Genomic DNA, 10,034 nt, shown 5'->3' with positions numbered 1-10,034 from the left:
GAAATCAGAACATCCGCTTTGTCCGTTTAGCAACATCCCAGCCCAGAAACACAATCCGTGCAAGAGCTTTAATGTACTGCAAGCATTTCAGTCTGTCACTATCCATAGTGTAAGAAACATTCAAGAATGACTTCCTGAATGGAGAAGAAAGGTTTCTCCTGGATTTTGCTGGGTTTAGGGGTTTCTTTTCCATTAGTTCTCTTCCAGACAGACCAACTATGTTTCAAGTCAGAATTCTTCAAGCAGAATCAAGCAAAACCCAAAAGATTGGCAAAAACCTGTGGCTACCATATATCAGAAATTATGGATGCTGAGAAAGGCTAGCAGAGAAATTTTTCAAGCTTTTTACACCCTCTTGTGAAAGTCTCCGTTCTCACGCAGACGAGCTGAGAAACCGTTTGCTATTTTGTAAATTATTTTTGCAGGTGCAGGTTGTTGGGGACTACTGTGGATATTGTTTTGGTTCATTGAGAATAGTATTTTGAGAATGGGTGTTGTAGCATTCAGCCAATCATTCTAGGAGGTGGATGGTCAAAGGACCAATGACCTCCAGCCACACTTTTGGACCAAAGTATATAAGCTGGTCTCTAAACTAATAAAGGAAGCTATTCTTCCCTGGAATTATGTCGTGATTCTTGCCGCCGTCCCTGCGGACAACAGCAACAAGAAATTAGCCTTTGGAGTGACACTTTATCTGTCACTTACAATTCAATATCTCTTGGTTCCAGAAAAAGGAAGCTCGGCAGTGGTTCGGATGAACTATCTGATGAGATGGAGCCAAGCGAGTACTGCTGGCTCTGTTCCCAGTCCTGCAGTGGGGTGAAAATGGAGACAGATTAGGATCGGCTTGAAACCACTCCATCCTGCTTCCCTGTTTCAGATCCCTGACTGGATTTGGGCTAGAACCTTTTCTTTCCCTCGTTAGCCCCAAGAAGGGCAACTTCTGCAGTCACAGCCCTAAGCACTTCATGTTGGATGAACAGTTCCTGAGGAACGGAGACCACAACTACAGGAATTTGGGGCAAAGAATTGCAGTTAGCTGCTCTACTGGCACCAGGCAAACAGAACCTGGAGTATGTGCAGTCTGTCAGTCAATGCTAGAACTACAAGGAACACACAGATCTGCCGGTGCCATCCTGACAGGGGCTTCTCCCTCTAGGGACACCACCAAGAAGGGATGTGGATGGACGTGCAATTTGGAGCTTCACAGCAAGGGCTGTGCTTCCAGCCAGCTGCCCACAGCATCCCACCAGGGAAAACTGAGTTGTGCAGCTCCCCCTCTGTCCCCTCCCCTCCCATGAAGCAGAAATGATAAGAACATCTTACAAGAACATGATCCTCACCTCTGTGATGTCATCCTGCGAATTTGGAGGACTCTCAAAACGGTCTGGCCATTCACTAGAGTTGAAAGAACTGAAAGAACACGCAGTCGTCAATTTCACAGTGCACAGAGGGTTACCAAGGCATAAAATTGCAGAAATCAGAACATCCGCTTTGTCCGTTTAGCAACATCCCAGCCCAGAAACACAATCCGTGCAAGAGCTTTTATGTACTGCAAGCATTTCAGTCTGTCACTATCCATAGTGTAAGAAACATTCAAGAATGACTTCCTGAATGGAGAAGAAAGGTTTCTCCTGGATTTTGCTGGGTTTAGGGGTTTCTTTTCCATTAGTTCCCTTCCAGGCCACTATGTTCCAAATCAGAATCCTTCAAGCAGAATCAAGCAGAATCCAAGAGTTTGGCAAAATCCTGTGTCAACTGTATGTAGGAAAGTACACTTTGGAGAGACGCTTCATGCGTCACATACCCATTGTTGTCTCTTGGCTCCTCTTCATTGTCACCTGCCCATAGCTCAGCTGAATTCTCTGCCTCCCTGGAACCAAGTGGGGACTGCTGGCTCTGCTCCCTGTCCTGCACCTCTGAGTTGTCGTCCTCCCTAGTCACAGGACTAGCAGGACCTGCTGGCCATGCACTAGAGGGAACAGAACCAGAAAGAATGTGCAGCCATTTGAACATGCAGCCATTTATTTCACTGGGCACCAAGGGTTACCAACAAAGAAAATGGTGGTACTTAAAACATGCCCTATTCTGATTAAGCAACATCCCAGCCCAGAAACACAAGCACTGCAACACCTTTTATGTACTGCCAGCATTTCAGCATGTCAAGCGTTTCTCTTCTAGACAATTATGGCTTCACAAACAGAGAAGAAAGGCTTCTGCTGGATTTTGCTGGGTTTATTTTAATTCTCTTCCAGGCAGGCCACTCTATTCCAGGTCTGAAGTATTTGCACAGAGTTCAGCAGAAGCCAAAAGCTTGGCACAAACTTGTTCCTACAACATATCTGAAGTTGGAGTTTAGATAGACCCTTTCTCTCTCACATACCCATCATTTTCTCTTGCTTCCTCTTCATCATCCCTTGCCAGGGCCTCGGATGAATTCTCTGATGCTCTGGAAGGATGTGGCTGCTGCTGGCTCTGCTCCGTGTCCTGCAGTGCGGTAGAAATGGAGGCACTTAGGAACCACCCTGAACACGGTACTCCCTGCTCCCCTGTTTCAGTCCCTGCTTGGATTTGGGCTGGAGCTGTTTCTTTCCCTCGTTCTCCCCCAAACTGGCTAATTCACCTGAACACTGCTTAGTACATGAAGAGCTGCTGAAGACATAAAACCCCATACCCAAAGCTGCTCTTGTGTTTGGTAAAAGTGGAGGTGGGTCATGCAAATTCTGATGTAAAATTGGAGGCCTTTTCTTTGCAAAGGTTCAGCAGCAAGCCTGTCAGGAGATAGCTGCCATGCTATGTTTGCTGCATGTTTCTGCTTTGCACAGCAGCAGTGGCACCCCAGATTTGAGCAGACACACTGCACTGTGGGCTGGATCAAAAATATTCTGAAACATGGATTTTAAAAGAAACATTAAGATTTTAGTTAAAGGCTAGCTTTGTTGAAATTAGTTAAAGTAGATGGCCCGGCTGGAATTGATAAAATGTTAATAAGTAGTCAAAGAGAGCCAGACCCGAAATAAGTTTTTAGATGTAGGTAGCTAATTGCCTGTCACTTTTATATTTGTTTAGCTGTGCTTTTAATGAGAAACAGAAACCCTGATAAATAGATTTAAAGAAATGGAGACAATTACTAATTTCCACCTCTGAGAGCCTATTCAGAAATCACAAAAGGAGGAACTGGAAGTCCCCTAAGAGTAATTTGTATTGTCAAAAATCAGAAAGGTAGAAAGGTCAACGTGAGGGAGAGTAGCTTTACTTCATCTTTTAAGACCACTCCCCAAATAAAGAGACAACCAACACAATTCAAAGAACAAACTGCGCATGCTTCATGACTTTCAAACTAAATACTATACGAAGAACAGAATGGAAGGTGTCAGTGTTATAAATCTGCATTTGTATTTTGAATATTCAAGACCTCTCTAATTAAACAGACTCTGTATTGGCTTGTAATTTTGCACTGCACATTAGGGAGCTATCCTGCACAGCTGCCTGGCGCTGGAATAAACATACACTTTCTAACTCTACACTGTTAGAGAGTTTATGTCCGTCTTAGTTGGGTGTCGATATTAGATCAATACCCATATTTTGGTAAATCAATTCCTTCAAAATAGAAGGGGTAAATTTAAAAAAGCAAACAAATGTGACTCTGTTAATGGCTTCTTGGAATAAGGAACAGAACTAGTTTGCACCCCAGTAAGGTGCAGTTGTGTTTTACACCTCAGTGAGAGGGGTACCTTAAACTGATGTTGCAGCTAAAACACTTCTCATTTGAGAAGTCAAAGACTTCCTGTGGTCTCCTTTAAATCACTGAAGAAAAAACCTCTTTTAGGTTGTTCATCCCCTCTCTGCAAGCGATTCTCAGAGATGCTGATGTGTTCATGAGTGTGTTTGGGCTCGACTGGGAACTGTGTCTAATGTGGTAAATCGGAGCCATGTTCCAACCTTTGAGGCCAGGGTACTTAGTAAGATGCCAGAACCTGGCAAGAAAACTAATTTGACTGCAAGATGGAGGGGAGTGTGCCATTCACTACTTACCACATCAGACTCATCGTCACTGATAATGATGACTTCAGGCCCAGAAGATTCTCCCGTGAGATCTATGATGACTTCTTCACCAGCTGAAAAACAGAACATTAGAATCAAGATCAGAGATTGCAGAGGAATTAAAAGGGCTGCCAGTGTGGAGCAGGCTGAGGTTGGATTCACTGTGCCCTGGGTTTCTTTTTTTCAGGAGCACGTCCAACATTGCACTCAAGCTTTGCCCCAGCAGTCCACAGGGAGCACTACCAGCCCTGTCCTCTGAAGGGGCAGTGCAAGAGGAAGAGCAGCTGAGTCCCTCACAAGTTCTGTTGGATGTCAACAGCTATGGGAGCTTCACAGCAAGAAATGATTCATCTCACACAGGGGAATGTTTAGCACACAAAAGGAAAAAAGCAACCAACCAACACTACAGGGGATCCTCTTTTTTTACAGTTTTACCATAGTGTAGATTGTTCCCTTGAGGGATGGGGCACAGCTAAAGACAAACTTTTCCTTATCTTCATCCAGCTTGGGAGATCCCAAACTCAGCTTGCCACCCTCCACAGTGGCATCTATGGTGACTGCCAGCTCATCAGAGCACACATTCAGGTGTTTGAGCAGCACCTGAGGACCTTTGCTGCAGAGCTCATCTCCCACTAGCGGCCACTGTACTGAGCTCAGGAACAAACCAAAACAGCTGTCAGAAGCCTTGCTGTTAGGGATGCCATATCAGGTGCTTCCTAAACCCCAAGGTTTCCCATCCTCCCCAGTAAAGGGCCTAGAAACTGGCAAAAGCACACATTCAAATGAACCCAAACCTTCCAGAAGCAATTGCTGTTCTTACCAGGCTCAAAAGCAAGTGTACCACTTCCTTCAAGGTCTATTAGCTCTGCTTGTGAAGTTCCACCTGCACTGGAGGGCAGCAGCCTGCTCCGTTTCCGAGCTTGTGTGGAGTCAAGCGCTCCTCCAGGGCGCTTTCGCTGACGCTGAGAGAGAACAAAGCCTTAGCATTTTCTGTGGCAGCAATATTAGCACGGCCCTCGGGTTCTGCAGCACCAATGACAGCACATGAGGATACCGAAAACACTCCCGCAAAGGCTGGAATAGGCATCAAATGGTGCTATGGACCATTTTCACCTTCGCACATCACATCAGGGAAAAGACATCGCCCCTCATCTCCTACATGTTGCCTCACCAGCAAATAGCCTGTCCAATGGCTTGAAAATGAGGAGACCAGTTCCCAATTCCATCATGTTGTTACTCACACTGTAAGCATTTCTGAACTATTGCCAGCACCCACAGAGGTTCAGAACCTTCAGTATCCAAAAGCGGGAAGTCACAGGAAGTTTGGAAAGATTTCTGTTTCTGTGCATTTACTCCAAACTCTAGAATTCTTTTCTAGAAGTCCCTTGGAAAATGTTTCAAGAATCAGATTTGCATTGAGTAGTAAAGTACTTACTGAGCTCATGGTGTTCCGTGATCTAAAACCACTGGCAGAGCAAGTGGGACAAACACCAAAAAAGGAATGTCAGGGAAGAGATCAATCCCTTAGCTTCCTTCTGGTAGCCCACTGCAGATTTTTCAGGTTCCAGAAAACTGTTCTTCCAAACCTATCAGAAAAGGAGAGATCATCTATTTGGAATGCCTGTTCTCTTGAATACCCCCATGCCCCAAGACTCCCACTGCCCAGTCTCCAGTTTCTGTCCGTAACTGGAGGGGAAGTCTGTGACCCCAGTACTTGAGCCCACCTGCAGCCCATCCTGCAGCCCAGGCCAGCCCCTCAGCATCAGAAGCCTTTTCAAGAATGGGCTGCACTCACCCGTACAGTCAGTCCAGAGTTTGCCTCGCAAAGGTCATCAAATCCCTCTCTATTCCCACCTGGGACGGAGAAGACGGATGCTCCACGTCTGCTGCGCAGCAGAGAATCCGTCAACTGGCTCAGCAGACTCCGTGTCAACACAACCTTGGGAGCAGGAGTGCCCCTGGCAACCGGTGCCAACATTCCATGCCCAGTAACGGGTCTCCGTTTTGCACACCCATGGAGCTCCACAACGCCATGGAGGCACCTCAACGATCACCTGGTTCCGCTGCCACCCACCAGATCAGGCTGCTCAGGGCCCTGTCCAGCCTGGCCTGGAACATTCCAGGGACAGGGCATCCACAGCTTCTCTGGGCAGCCGGTTCCCATGTCTCACCATCCTCACAGCTCTGCCAAATCTCTGATCCCAATCTCCCCAATCTTCTAGTCTAAAACCCTTCCCCTTTCCCATCGCTCTCTGCCTGCTTTAGGCACTGGGAGGCCGCAGTGAGGCCTCCCCAGACCCTGCTCCTCTCCAGGCTGGACAGCCCCGGCTCTCCCAGCCTGCCTGCAGAGGACAGGTGCTCCAGGCCTCCACACATGCCCACGGCCTCCTCCGGCCCTGCTCCACAGGCACATCCTGCTGCTGCTGGGCAGAGCTGGACACAGCTCTGCACGTGGGGCCTCACGGGGCCTCGTGGGGCAGACCTGCACCTCCCTCCGCCTTCAGCCTGAGGAACCTGAGGATCACTGCAGCCCTTGGAGGGCAGAAGAAACCCCACTAAACACCACCTGCCCAAAACAAAGAGAAATTTAAATGCTTCCTTAACCCTCCTCCTCCAGGTTTATTAGTCTGTTGCTGTTTTAACTCTTATGAGAGTGTTTTAACTTTAACCCAGGTAAATAGCAATTAAAATAAAATAAAGTTTGTGGGGTTTTTTCCGAACTGTTGGAAGTGTAACCATTCAGATCGTTATTTCAAGTCTCTGAAGTCTTGACATTTTCAGGTGTTCAACTATTCCTCTGCCAGAATTTTGTAACAGGGCTGAGGAGGTTTGCTCTGCTCCCAGGGACCTGCTCTGTCATGAAAGGTAAAACAGCAAAAAACCAGAATTAATATTCAGTTTTCTTCTAGCCATGCTGCTGCTGGACCTGTGTTCAGAGGGATGGGCTGGTGCTCCTGAGAGCAGCAGGGAACCCATCTCAGCCCTGCCAGAGGCAGGGCTGCTCCTCAGCCATTGGTCCCATGGGCGCTCTCTGGTGTGGGAAGAGGGGTGGAAATGCATCCAATGCTGAATAAGGATATTTTAAGCTCATGCTTTACATGAGGAAGATCATTTCTCACAAAAATTTTTCCATTATAACTGTTGGGTTTAGGTAATAGGCAACACATTGAGTGTTTAAGAATGGGTGGGGATGACTTCCCACTTTTCTAATTCCTGTGTCTGGGAGCTGAAGCACAGGCTTGTTCCGGTGATCATATTCGCATCCTTCATTTCTCATACTCAGTGCTTTGAGACCAGTAGGATTATATATAATTATTTATATATTAAATACATATTTGGAATTGCTTTAGCATATTAGCATTTTCATACGAAGTATTAAATCACCTATAGGATTTTTCTTATCTAATCCTCTGCCCTTTGGACCCAACATTTTTGGAAAGCAAAAGTGTTTTAAACAGCTGAGGTTGTCTGAGTGGACTCAGCACCATGTGCATTTCGGGACAGGACTGGATGGCTTCTAGAAGAAATGTGTCATCATGGGTAAGGGACAGGGAAGCACTGAGGAAGAGGGGCAGCTTTTAGTAAGACAAACATTTGAAGGCTCTAGGGCTTGATCTCCCTCATCCCCGCTGGACAATGGCAGCAGGGGCTGGGAGACCTTTACTGTAAAGCCCAACACTTTTTAATTAAAGATCCTATTGAAAATACTCATTGCTCAATGGTGAGAGGGAGAGAAATTCTCTGCCCCTTCACTGCACATCCCCGGGAAGCTGCAAAAGCCACATTCCTGTTTCATCTTCTCCCATGTGGGTCAGCTTTGAAGCAAGTGGTAAGACCTTTAAAACACCCCACTTCCTTTCCATTTCAGGAAGGAAGAAGTTTTCATCTATTACCTTCCAAAAATAAAAGGTTATTTATAGCCAACAGCCTAAACTAAGCCCAAATTGAGCTGGCTTGGTATACTAATCACCTGGAGGTACAGCATCAGTGTTTTGCACATGATTAGCTACAGTTTGCCAGGAATTTTTGGCAGGAGAAGACACCTCAGGGAGTGAGAAACCCAGAGTTCACTGGACAGGGGTTGTCAGCTCTGTACTCTCCCAAATCAGGTCTATCCTGAGGATCAGAGCAAGGGCCATGAAGTAATTTAAGAAGGGTGAATGTAGTATAGGATATTGTATATAAAAGTAGTCCACTGCAGGGCAACCACTGATGACAAGAAAACCTACAATGACATGAGAAAACCTACTTTCCACCCCAGCTGGATCAGTGCTGCCTCTCTCTCTGACTCTCTCTCTTTATTAACCAAAATTATTTTGATCTGAAGGTAGACGAACAACTGGATTCCACAAGGCAGCAGAGGTCCAGCAACGAGCCCAGTCCTTCAGTCCCATGACCATGGTTGTGGTTGCCCACAGGGGTCCTGCCCATGGGCAAGCAGGTTTCACTACCAGGCAACCCAAGTGAAAATGGGATGCATCACCCTCCTAGGCTGCCAGGGACATGTGGTGGGTTATTAGTGGGAAGCAGCCAGACACCTGGCTTCCCACACAGGTTGGCACAGGAGCAGGTCTGCACTCTCTAGAGCAACCCTGCAGACCAGGCCCTCTAAATCCACCATAGGGATGCAGGAAAATAGCAAGGATTACCAAAAGAAGCCCCAAAAAGATTATATTCTTGACTAATGATAATTTTTACTAGTCTCACTGAGGATAGCATTTCACTTCACATGTCAAAATGTGCCTTTGCTTGACTCTAGCAACGCTTGTGACTTCAGGGTATGTTTTCTCAAAGTGTTGATGGATGGTCTATTAGAGAAAGACATATTAAGACTGTTCAGAGTAAGTAAAAACATTTTTTACCCTCCCTGATGGTAGGCAGTAGGGGATGGCTTGTTCTGCAGAACAAATATGTCTCTGTCTCTGATTTCCTTCACTCTTTTTTTCTAATACTCCACAAAGGTTTGAAATTCTTCCACTGAGTCTACATGGTCTTGAAAGCTGAGCAAGATTTGTAGCTTGCTCTGAATCTGAGACAACATCTATGGGTGTGCTTGCAGGGAAATGGGCTTTTCAGGCAGTAACGAAACAGGGAATGTTTTTCCATATATAGCCTATGTTGCTTGTTCATACCCCAGGCCTAACACTAGGAAAACTCATTTTCGTAAATTGCTTTCTTGTGAAGGCAGGTAACATAAAGCGTTTTATACAGCATTAGGCAAAAATCATCTTTAAGAATTGGGTCACTATGGTAACCACTTCTTATCTCAAAATCAAATAGCCATTATGGCTGTAATTAAACAATATATGATTTCTACTAAGAATTATTCTGAATTATAATTCATTTTCTGTCACAAGCTGGAATTATTTTTATTGTCCCCAAGGGCATCAGCATTTGATCTAATTCAGCAGTGCAAAACTTCACAGAGAGACACTATAACCAGCTTTGAATCTACTGTCAGAAATCATGGTCAATGACTTCAATCTCTTAAATACTTCAACCAACTCCACAAAATATCAGTAATAATTTTTGAGGAAGGCAGAAAGTAAACAAGGTCTCCTGAATCTTGTGTTTCATTGCAGCTAGCCACATGTCCTGAGCCCAGTGGTGCACAAAGGGGCCAGGGTTGCTGCTGTACACAGGTGAGTGGGCAGGCCACAAATTCAGATTTTCCCTTGGCTTAAGCAGAAACTTTATTTAAAAACAAGCAAAAAATATTTTAAAATAAGAAAACCTCTCAGTTTTTCTTCCTTGGGCATTTTTACCTGTCACTTTTGTTCTTGGGACCAAGGTCATGCACAGAAACCTTGGCAGACTAGTGGGACACAGTAAACATCATTCACAGGTGAATCACTGTGACTGCCTTTAAAACCATAACATAAGTAACAGGAGCACGATGCTCCACATGGAGCCCAACCAAGCCAGTAGCAAAGCTGGTTTTCAAATAAAGGGGAAAACCCCAGCCTTGTGGTTAGGTGAGCTGCACCAGC

This window comes from Corvus moneduloides, chromosome 5, assembly GCF_009650955.1.
Source record: "Corvus moneduloides isolate bCorMon1 chromosome 5, bCorMon1.pri, whole genome shotgun sequence".
NCBI classification, from domain to species: Eukaryota; Metazoa; Chordata; class Aves; order Passeriformes; family Corvidae; genus Corvus; species Corvus moneduloides.
Note: the sequence above shows the minus strand (reverse complement) of the source record.